The sequence below is a fragment of the Triticum urartu genome, chromosome 5A, assembly GCF_056163025.1.
Source record: "Triticum urartu cultivar PI428250 chromosome 5A, HENAU_Tu73, whole genome shotgun sequence".
NCBI lineage: Eukaryota > Viridiplantae > Streptophyta > Magnoliopsida > Poales > Poaceae > Triticum > Triticum urartu.
In genome coordinates this window covers 76,455,613-76,467,959 of record NC_141877.1, presented here as the reverse complement: position 1 = coordinate 76,467,959, position 12,347 = coordinate 76,455,613, and positions in this window count along the sequence as shown.

Here is a 12,347-nt window from a genome sequence, read left to right as displayed (position 1 = left end):
CAGCTGTGAACTGAGGCATGGGCGAGGAGATGATAGGTGTTGAAGGGATCGTATCCACTTCAATTTCTTCATCCAACGGTTCAGACGAAGCAGCAGAAGGAGTTTCTTCATCAGATCCGCTGGGGATCACATATTCTTCATCAAAAGGAACAAGGTTCTTTGATGGTCTGGTTGAGATGGGAACAACATCAATCGGATGTGCAAATGAACTTGTCATAGGCTTCATTTTCTTCGGAGCTGAAGAATCTGAAGCAGCTGATGCTTTCCTTTTCTTCACTGCAGCACGCTCTGCAGCCTTGGTCTTCTTCACATCTGATGCAGATGGAAGGATTGGAGTTGAAGTTGGTGCAGGAGCAGCTGAGGAATCTGGTTGATTTTCTTCAGGCACAACTGATGCAGTTGCCCTGAGTTCTTCAGTTTCTTCAGGCACACCACTAGTGGGTGCCCTGGCAATTTCTTCAGTGGCTGGAATGCAGTCATCAGCCCTGGAACTCACATTTTCTTCAGTAGCCTGATTGTCATCAGCAGTGCTGGCATGTTCTTCAGTCGGCTGAGCAGATGCTTCAGCCTGAGGAATTTCCTGTTGCGTTGGGGCAGCAACATTTGAAGTGAACTGTTCAGTTATCTTTATAAATCTAACTTTGGCTCCTTGCCAATCAGCATAGTAGGCTTTGAAGTCATCGCTGAGGGTTTTGATTTTAGATTGGATTTTTACAAATTCATCAGTTGTCATAGTGACAACGTTGTTCTTTAGATATTTCTCCTTTCTGTACTGGGCCTTCTTGATCTGCCTGGCCTGATCATATTTCCATTTCTTCTCTTGGATGAAATGAGTCAGCATGTGATTTTGACCAGGTGTCAGCTTGAAGTCAGGCATAGGAGTATTTGGGTCCTTATGCCAGAGATCAATGTAGTCGAGGATCAGCTTGGGATCCAAAAGCAGTGGCACAGGTGTGTCTTTGGCTCTAGCGGCCCTAACTTGTCTGTCTCTGATGATTTTTGCAAGTTCATCATCATCAGCTTCATCTTCTTCAGGTGGCACTTGGAAAGCAACTTGCTTCTTTTGAGAACTTGGGCGTGGACCTCGTCCAGCAGTGGCCTTGGTCTTCAGCAGAGTGGGGCCAGATGAAGAATTTGGTGCAGCTGAGGAGCTTGCTGAGACACCAGAGGCAATGGAGATGCCTGTAGTCCTTTGGCACGAGGCCAGATGCGCAAGTGCTGAGGACTTTGTCGGAACAGCTGAGGACTTTGGAGGAAGTGTTGAGGGTTTTGAAGGAGCAGCTTGAGGGATTGGTCGTGAGGACTTTGAAGAGTCTGGCCGTGAGGGCGCAGCTGAGGAACTTGGCTGTGAGGGCACTGTTGGTGAAGCACTTGGCTTATGAGCAGACTTCTTAGGCATGGATTTCCTCGGCTTGACAGAGGCCTCAACAGAGGCAGCACTAGCCGCAGAGTCTTCATTAAATTTCCTCACTGCTTCTCTGGCTTGCTTGGCCAGCTTGGCTTGGCGCTTGGCCCATTCATTAGGATAGTCCTCACCGCGCTTGAGGCTGGTGGGATCAGCAATTTGGCCAGGTGCCAGCGGAGCTCTTGGGCATGGAGGATTGAGTGTGAATTTCTTCATGTACTTAGGAGTGACATATCTGTACTCCCTCCATTCTCTTGCCCATCTCCTCTCTATCTTCTGAATGCGCACTTTGCGCTCATTCTTGGTTTCCTCAGTAGGTGTGCAGTACCTAGCATATATGTCATCAGGGATTTCAAACGCTGTATTTATCTCAGGCCTCTTTCCTCCCTTCTGTGGCTTCTTACTGTCAGCCATTTTCTTCAGTTGAGGAATTTGAACAATTGAATTCTGTGAAGTATGCAACTTTTCTTCGAGGAACGCTGCAAATGAGCTAAGTTGATGAGAACCTAGTGATTCAGCAGCGGACATGTGTACCTGTGAACAGAGTATAGTTGCGAGGAATTTGGAGAGGTCATATGCATTCTCAGAAGGTTTTTCAAAAAGAACAAGTTTGAGAAATTTGACCAGATGAGTCTTGAAGATTTTCACTAAGCATTCTTTGTCTTAGGTTCCAGAGTTGTATAGATCGAAGATCCACACAATTGAGGAATCTTGAAGAAAAATGATGCTTAGAGAAACGAATCAAAAACAGATGACATGTGAGGTGTTTAGTGTGTAAAGATTTGAAGAATAAAACACCTTTGAAGATTTTGTAGAGAAATTTCGAATCAAAGAAGGCAGTAAAAGTAACTTTTAATTGCCCTGAATGAAGAACACGACGAACAGTGAGGTGAAACAGTGGAGTTCGTCGGTGTAGATCTTCCACGCCCTAACTTGGCGGAGGAAGACGTCTATGGCAGCGGCGGAGGTGAAGATTTCTGCGGTCGGCGCGAGTACGACGATGACGAAGTCGAGGCAGTGAAGCTCTTCCTCACCGGCGACGATGGAGTAGCGGCGGCGCTAGGATTTGGGAAGCTCGAGTGGGAGAGAGAGATCGAGCGGAGTAAAGGAAGTGAGGAAGGGATGAGGGGGTATTTATAGTAGCAGTGAAAAACTGTTCGCCCGAAGATTTGGGATGAACGTGCCTCTGACCCTTCTCCTTTGCACGACATGTGTCACCCACGTACTGTGTAGTGGAGATCGTGTAAGATCGTGGGTGAATTAAAAATTTATCGTGGGATGCGGAACGATTTGAGCGGCAAAACCGAAAATTTGAATAAGATTAGTTTTAAAGTTCCGTTCGCAATTTCTTCAGCTGACAAGGACACAATGAAGATTTTGAACGAGTTTCAAATAGAACGCATATGAAGAATTTGTGAACAGATTGGGTTGAGTATAGCATAGAGGGGAAGGGTCCGATCACATTCACTTAGCAGAAAAACCAACTTGAAGAAATAGCAATAAGTGAATGTTGTAGAGGATATATATATATATATATATAGCCAATGAAGAAAAACAACGGAACCAGTGAAGACTATACAAAGTTGAAGAATATGAATAATTTAAGGAATTTCAACTTTTGGTGGTGGCGTGACCCACCGTATAAGAATGATGATTTCAGACACCGCGTACAATTATCGTAGGGTTCTGAGAATCAAATTCTTCATTAATTTCTTCACACTAAGAGTGTTATTCTTCATTGATTGAAGTAAAACGTTTCTTCATGTGTTGCACATCTAAGTCATTAATTTTGCATAAGTGTTAGGATGAGTGTCCTTTTCACAGAACATTCGAAGATTCTAGGATATTTATCTCACACCGCAACTTGCTAAATCTCTTCTCATCCAAGGGCTTTGTGAAGATATCGGCTAGCTGTTCTTCAGTCTTCACATGCTCAATAGAAATGTCGCCTTTCAACACATGATCACGAAGAAAATGATGACGAATCTGAATATGCTTTGTCTTCGAGTGCTGAACTGGGTTGTGAGCAATCTTGATGGCACTCTCATTGTCACAGAAGAGGGGTACATTCTTCATGTTGACGCCGTAGTCCTTGAGAGATTGCTTCATCCATAGCAATTGGGCACAGCAAGAACCAGTGGCAATGTACTCAGCTTCAGCAGTAGATAGTGATACGCAGTTCTGTTTCTTCGAGGACCAACAGACCAAAGATCGTCTGAGGAAATGACATGTACCAGATGTTGGCTTGCGATCCACACGATCACCAGCATAGTCAGAGTCAGAATATCCAACAAGATCAAAAGCCGAACCCTTGGGGTACCATAATTCAAGTGTTGGTGTGTGAGCTAGATATCGAAGAATATGCTTCACAGCCTTATGGTGTGATTCCTTCGGTGCAGCTTGAAATCGGGCACACATGCAAACAGTAAGCATTATATCTGGCCTAGATGCACATAAGTATAATAAGGAACCTATCATGGAGCGGTATACCTTATGATCGAAGTCAATACCATTTTCATCAATACACAAATGGCCATTTGTGGGCATAGGAATTTTAACGCCTTTGCAATCTTGTATGCCGAATTTCCTCAGTACATCCTTGAGGTATTTCTCCTGAGATATGAATATGCCATTGTGTTGTTGACTAATTTAAAGATCTAAGAAAAATTTCAACTCTCCCATACTAGACATTTGATATTCTTCACTCATCATATAGGCAAATTCATCACTATAACGTTGGTCGGTACAGACAAAGATAATATCATCAACATATACTTGGCACACAAACAATTCACCATCATAAGATTTAGTGAAAAGAGTAGGGTCGAGTGAACCGGGTTTGAAGCCTTTATTCATGAAGAGTTCCTTCAAAGTATCATACCAAGCCCGTGGGGCCTGCTTGAGGCCATAGAGGGCCTTGTTGAGTCTGAAGACTTTGTCAGGATTCTTTGAATTTTCAAAACCTGGGGGTTGAGCAACATATACTTCTTCCTCAAGCTTACCATTGAGGAATGCACTTTTCACATCCATTTGATATAGACTGATATCATGATGGTTAGTATAAGCAAGTAATATGCGAATAGCCTCAAGTCTAGCAACAGGTGCAAAAGTTTCATCGAAATCAATTCCTTCAACCTGTGTGTAGCCTTGAGCTACAAGTCGTGCCTTATTCCTCACAACAAGGCCATTTTCATCTTGCTTGTTGCAGTAGATCCACTTTGTGCCGATGATATTGTGCTTGCGAGGATCTAGGCGTTTGACCAGTTCCCAGACATTGTTGAGCTCGAACTGATGTAATTCTTCTTGCATGGCCTGAATCCACTCAGGCTCCAGAAATGCTTCATCTACCTTAGTGGGCTCTGTAATAGAGACAAAAGCATACTGCCCATAAAAGTTAGACAAATGTGAAGCTTTTGAGCGTGTGAGAGGACCTGACGCTTTGATGTCATTGATGATCTTTTCAACTTGCACTTCTTTTGCAATGCGAGGATGAGCTGGTTGTCGTTAAAGAATTTGATCAGCGTTTTCTTCAGCACCATTTTCTTCAGGTGCATTAGCTTGATGTTCTTCATGTTCTGGAATGAATTCTTCAGCAGATTCTTCAGTAGGAATGACATCCTCAGTAGCCTTGAACTTGATAGTTTCCTCAGGTGCTGGTTCATCTATCACAGTAGGTAGGTGCTCTCTTTGCGAGACATTAGTTTCATCGAACCGCGCATCTACAGTTTTCAACAACTTTGTGAAGAACGTTGTTGAAAACTCTGTAGGTGTGCGAGTCCTTACCGTAACCAAGCATAAAATCATCATGTGCTTTCGGTGCAAATTTTGAGTTGTGATGAGGATCTCTAATCCAACATTTAGCACTGAAGACTTTGAACTAACTTACATTGGGTTTCTTATCAGTGAGGAGTTCATAGGCAGTCTTTTTGAAGAATTTGTGAAGATATACTCTATTGATGATGTGGCACACAGTATCAATTGCTTCAGTCCAGAAACGACGAGGCGTTTTGTATTCATCAAGCATAATGTGAGCCATCTCAGTAAGAGTCCTGTTCTTGCACTCCACGGCGCCGTTCTACTGAGGAGTGTAAGGAGCAGATAACTCATGAGTAATACCAAGTTCATCAAGATAGTCATCGAGACCAGAATTCTTGAACTTGGTGCCATTGTCACTTCTGATGTGCTTGATCTTCACACCAAAGTTGGTTGAAGCCCTCGAGGAAAATCGTTTGAAGACTTCCTGCACTTCATGTTTGTAAGTAACAAGGTTTACCCATGTGTAACGAGAATAATCATCAACAATAACAAAGCCATATTGAGATGCTTCATTTGAGATAGCAGAATAATGATTAGGACCAAGGAGATCCATGTGAAGCAATTCAAATGGGCGAGTGGTGGTCATAATAGTCTTTGCTGGATGCTTGGCCTTGGTCATCTTCCCAGCTTCACAGCCTCCGCATAGGTGATCCTTGAGGAATTTGACATTCTCGATGCCAATGACATGCTTCTTATTCGCAAGCGTGTGCAAATTCCTCATGCCTGCATGACCAAGTCGTCGATGTCAGAGCCAGCCTTCTGAAGTTTTTGCAAGTAAGCACACGGCTGGTTGTGGTCCTGTAGAGAAATCAACAATATACAGGTCTCCTCTCCTAAAGCCTTCGAAGACTTTGGAATTGTCAGCTTCCATAACCACAACACAACGGTACTTGCCGAAGACAACAACCATATCAAGATCACAAAGCATTGAGACAGACATAAGGTTGTATCCTAAGGACTCAACAAGCATGACTTTGTCCATGTGTCGATCCTTTGTAATCGCAACCTTACCTAGACCCAATACTTAACTTTTGCCTTTGTCAGCAAAGATGATATGCTTCAGATGCGACGGACATAATGGAGCATCCATCAATAGATTCTTGTCACCAGTCATGTGGTTTGTACATCCACTATCGAGGACCCACTCAGTGGCTTTGGGTTGATCATCCTGCAGATGAATTAGTGCAGCTTACAAACTCATATACTTCATCAGTGAAGAATATGACATTAATTCATTAGATCAATTTCATCAAGTAAAATAACTGATAAAGCAATATGAGGACGTGAGAAATGAAAGTTCATTTCTTCATGATTAGCCTGCGTCCTATCAGGCATGCTCAGGTCTCCAGCAAATTCTTCAGACGATTATGTGCGTGTGGAGACCTGACCCTGGAGAAGAGATTAGTTCTTTTTCTTCACCACCCACATCTGAAGGGGTGGCAAAGAGTTCATCATTCTGCGAGCTCCATACGAGAAGGATGGCATAGAAGCCAGTCCATTTCATTTCACATAAGAGGGGTTAGAGTAAGCATAAGAGTAAGCAGAGAAATTCTTCGAGGACTTATGGACATAATGATTTGAAGAATAATGCACAGATCGATAATCCTTAGATCTTTCCTGCGAAACAGACGGGTTAGCACGATAATGTTCATATGAGGACTTTGATCCATATGATGAATTTGGTCCGTATGAGGACTTAAATCCATATGAAGAATTTGGTCCATATGAAGAATTTGATCTGGGGTTCCCATTCTTCACAGGTGGCGTCATGATGACATTCACCTAAAGATTTTCAAGGCATCTTTTGGGAACCCAGATTTTCTTCACAGGGGAGCCGTTCCTGCAGTTAGTGCCAACATATCTAGCAAATACTTCACCATTCTGATTTTTGAACAGTTTATAGTTGGAGTCAATTGACTCATCATCAGAATGAGGAGATTCACATGCAAATCCAGATAAGTTAGATGGATCAACTGGAGGTCCCTTTGCAGTAACCCATGTAGTTTTGGGGTACTGCTCAGGCTTCCAATATGTACAATCAGCATTGATTTTCCTCTCAAAGGCGATACCCTCTTTCCTAGGGTTCCTGTTGAGGATCTGCTTTTTAAGCACATCACAAAGAGCCTGATGCCCTTTGAGGCTTTTGTACATGCCTGTGGTGTACAATTCCTTCAGCCCTGCATCGTCAGTGATACTAGCAATGTCCTCAGATGAGGAATTAGTGATAGCAGAGCCATGTGAAGAATTTGAAACATTAGCAGCATTTGAACATTCAGGTGAAGAATTAGCAGATTCACGTTCAATGCACTTCAAGCATGGAGGAACAAATTCTTCCTGAGATGCGCTGATTTGTTGAGCAAGTAATGAATCGCGCTCCTTATGAAGATCTTCATAACTCACTCTTAGCTTCTCAAGGTCTTGCTTTCTTTGAAGAAACTCATAAGAAAGCTTCTCATGATCCGATAAGAGAGTGTTATGATGACTTTGAAGTTTTTCAAGCTTGGACTGAAGTCTCTGAAGATTTTCAGTCAAAGTTTCAGTGCGATCCATTTCTTCACCCAACATATCATCACTTTTATTTAGCATGTTTTGAACCTTTTCTAAAGCCCTTTATTGTTTTATAGCAATCTTAGCAAGTTTAGAATAGCTGGGCTTAAGGTTTTCATCAGATTCATTCTCACTTGATTCAGAGGAGGTATATTTGAGTACCTTGGCACCCTTTGCCATGAAGCAATAGGTGGGAGCGTAGTCATCATCCCCTTCATCAGCCTTGTTGCTGAGGTCATTTTCCTCAATGTTGAAGATAGACTTGCTGACGAATGCAGTAGCAAGAGCAAGGCTCGCCACTCCGGATTCGGACTCCTCAGATGACTCATCTTCCTCATTTTCTTCAGATTCAGCCTCAGAGTCCATTTCCTTGCCAATGAATGCCCTGGCCTTCTTGGAGCTGCTCTTCTTATGATATGAAGGCTTTGAGGATTTTGATGATGAGGATTTTGTGGATTTCTTATTTTTCTTTGCATCATCAAAACTGTAATCCTTGTATTTCTTCTTCTTTGATTCCTTTTCCCACTGAGGACAATCTTGAATGAAATGTCCAGATTTCTTGCACTTGTGATAGAGCCTCTTCTTGTAGTCACTGGATGAGGAATCATTGCTCCTTGAGGATCTTCCAAGGCGACCACGTCTTGAGAACTTTTGGAACTTCTTCACGAGCAGAGCCAGATCATGGCTCAGTTCTTCAGGATCACCAAGGTTGCTATCAGAGTCTTCATCTTCGGACTCAGATACTGCCTTGGCTTTCAGTGCACGTGTTCTGCCATAGCTTGAACCATAGAGATCTCTCTTTTCAGCAAGTTGGAACTCATGAGTATTTAGCCTCTCGAGAATATCAGCGGGATCAAGTGACTTGTAATCAGCACGTTCTTGTATCATCAATGCCAGAGTGTCAAATGAGGAATCAAGCGATCTCAGCAATTTCTTCACCACCTCATTGTCGGTGATGTCAGTGGCACCAAGTGCTTGAAGCTCATTTGAGATGTCAGTGAGGTGATCGAAGGTTTGTTGAACATTTTCATTGTCGAGTCTTTTGAAGCGGTTGAAGAGATTGCGAAGAACATCAACTCGAGAGTCACGCTGAGTTGAGACTCCTTCATTCACTTTGGACAACCTGTCCCAAATAAGCTTTGCTGTTTCCAAAGCACTCACTCTGCCATACTGTCCTTTGCTCAGATGGCCACATATGATATTCTTCGCTTGAGAGTCGAGTTGCTTGAATCTCTTCACATCGGCAGCATTCAGAGAAGGTGTGACTGAGGGAACACCATTTTCCACAACATACCAGAGATCGTTGTCAATTGCTTCAAGATGCATTCGCATCTTATTCTTCCAGTAGGGGTAGTCCGTCCCATCGAAGGTAGGACACCCAGCAGAGACCTTGATCATACCTGCGGTCAACATAACTAAAACTCCAGGCGGTTAAACCAAAATCACACAGAACAAGTGAGTACCTTGCTCTGATACCAATTGAAAGTGCGTTATATCGACTAGGGGGGGTGAATAGGCGATTTTTATGAAATTCTTCACTGAGGAATTTGCCGGTGAGGAAATTCCTTAGCGAAGAACTACTAGCAGCGGAATAAGTACTCAAAGGTAAACATAACAGAATACAAGTATAGTCATCATGATGAAATGAAGACAGACACAGAGTACAGGAAGCGTAATCACAGGATAACACAGGATGAAGACAAACAGACTGAAGAAATAGAACTGAGGAAATTGAGAAAATCTTCAGTCAAGGTCTTCTAACACAGATATGAACAAACATATAGCACAGTTATGAGGAAATGAAAGAATTGAGGAAATAGAATCAGTAAGCTCGGTGAAGACAATGATTTGGTAGACCAGTTCCAACTGCTGTCTCAGTTGTATGTCTGGTTGGAGCGGCTGAGTATTTAAACTCGAGGACACACGGTCCCGGACACCCAGTCAAGGACACTTAGTTCAAGACACCCAGTCCTCACCGTATTCTTCTTGAACTAAGGTCACACAGACCTCGTCCAATCACTCATGGTAAGTCTTCAGGCGATTTCCAAACCTTCACAAACTTGGTCACCCGGCGATCCACAATTCCTCTTGGATGCTCTAGACCATGACGCCTAACCGTCTGGAAGAAGCACAATCTTCAAAGGTAACAAGCATCGGATCCACTCAGGATCAATCTCTTCAGTGATGCTCAATCACTTGGGGTTTGTAGGTGTTTGGGTTTTGGGTTTTTGGTTTTTCCTCACTTGATGATTTTCGCTCAAAGTCCTTGGAGGATGGGTTGCTCTCAAATGACAAGTGTCAGTTTCTCTCGGAGCAGCCTCTCAGGCTAGTGGTTGTAGGGGCGGCTATTTATAGCCTAGGGAGCAGCCCAACATGATAAGACATAAATGCCCTTCAATGATATGACCGTTAGGTGGATAGATATTTTGGAACAGCTGGCGCATAGCACAGCAACGGTCGGAATTTTGAGTACCAAAATCCTCAGGGCTATCATGTTCCTCACTGTGTAGGCAATCCGCACTGGCGAATTCCTAACTCCTCAGTCAGGATAAGTTCCTCAGAGACCAGAAGAACTTCGTCTCTGTCACTGAAGAAATTGACTGAACTGTATGAGATTTTCAATGGCTTCACTCGAAGGGATTGGTAGGTGTAGGATTTTGAGTTGAGCATCACATAGAAATTTTTCCTTAGTATTTCCTCGACCCCCTTTAACAGCACGGTGTTTCCTATGACTCAAGAAAGAGAAAAACAAAACTATAAAAACGAAAGTCTTCAAGCTTCATATTCCTCGCATGAATATCAAGTTTTCACGGACACACCAATTTCTTCACTTTCAAAGTCTTCATGAAAGTCTTCAGAAATACCAAAATCTTCAGTCGAAGATATTCATTTTTAGGGGTCGACTTTTCCTGTAAATATCAAACTCCTCATAGACTTATAGACATGTGTACACTCACACACGCATTAATCCCTTAACCTATAAGTCTTCAATACACCAAAATCACTAAGGGGCACTAGATGCACTAACAACATGCCCACATACACTCACACATATGAACACACACATGCATAGTGTACCTTATGAGCACCTCTGAGACTGAGCCGACACATCATCTTGATATTGAGGAAGTCGCCACACACGCCTTCGTAGTCGACGGGAACGTCTCCTCCCACTGAACGTATATCGCCGGAAGACCTGAAATAAATCCAAAAAATGCGAGCAATGATGTCAAGCCTAGGACTTAAACTCTAGTGGATTGGGGATATCACTGTCATCCTAACCATCCAACACATGTTGATTCGCCACATGATAAACTTAGTTCACATGGTAAATTTATGTGAGATTGCAAAAACTCGGTTATCTGGCAAACATGGCAACTAGGTAATCTGTAATGTATCCTCAAGAAGGACCTAACCATGGCAGATCACAAAATGATATGTTGACGAATTGATTGTTTATTACAGCAGCAGCAATACTAAAAATAAAAGCATGGCAAAATTAGTAGACATGGCAAAAAATAGTGTGAGATGGCAAGTTTAATTTGTCGGGGTCCTGGGAACGGGGATACCCGGACCCGTCTGCCTACGGCCCAGCGCGCGGCTCCACCAATGGCCCGCCGTGGCCCAGCTCCAGGACTTCACGAGCAAGACCCTCGCGAGGTGAACGACATCAAGACCCCTGAGGGAGTGGCCTCCCGAGGCTACCTCCCGAGGAGCGGACTTCTCTAGGCTTGCACCCACCTCGCGAGGGGTGCAATGACGTGAGCCATGACGACCAACGTCAGGAGGGCGCCAGCGGGCGCAGGAGAGGACAGTTTCTTCTTTGGTGCTAAGGAGGCAAGGACATACGCGGGTTCCTAAGGAGTCCCCCAAAGGTTTCCATTTCAGTGCTATAAGGCCAAGACCGCTGGCTTGGTAGGACGGAGGTCAACGTTGAGCCCACCACTGCATCATGACTAGAAGCTTTGCAGGCGAAGACCACCTTTAGTCAGGATAGGGTGTACTCCTGTCCCCCTTTGAAATTGGCGACCATGGTATCCCTTCTTACTTAAACCATGAGGGAAAAGGACCAAGGCCCCTATAAATATAGGTTAGTCTCCACCGTAGAGAGGGATCCGATCCATTCATCCCCCGAGCCCTCGCGAGGCAGCTCATCCCTTGTACCAGTTCATACTCATCCTCCTTGCGAGGCAATCCATCACAAAGCAGGAGTAGGGTTTTACACCGCAAGGTGGACCGAATATGGGTAAACCACCGAGTCCGGTTCCTTCCCTTCTATCTCCTGGGCCCGGCGAAGCATCGATGTGAGACGGCGAGCGGCAAGCAGAGGCGTAGCGAAGTTCTCCATGCACACCCCAGAGTTCGAACCTTTCTTTGGGTCTGCGGAGCCCCCACTTCCGACATAATTCATTGAAATCATGGTAACTTTGGGAAAATCTATAAATGAAGGAGTCACACAGCACAACTGACAAATAGAGCGGTAGAGCAGCAACAACAAACACTAAAATTGACCCGAGACTGGAGGGAGGAGAGGCACTCACAGCTGACGAGGGATTTGCATGGTCCTCCCTGCGCAGCA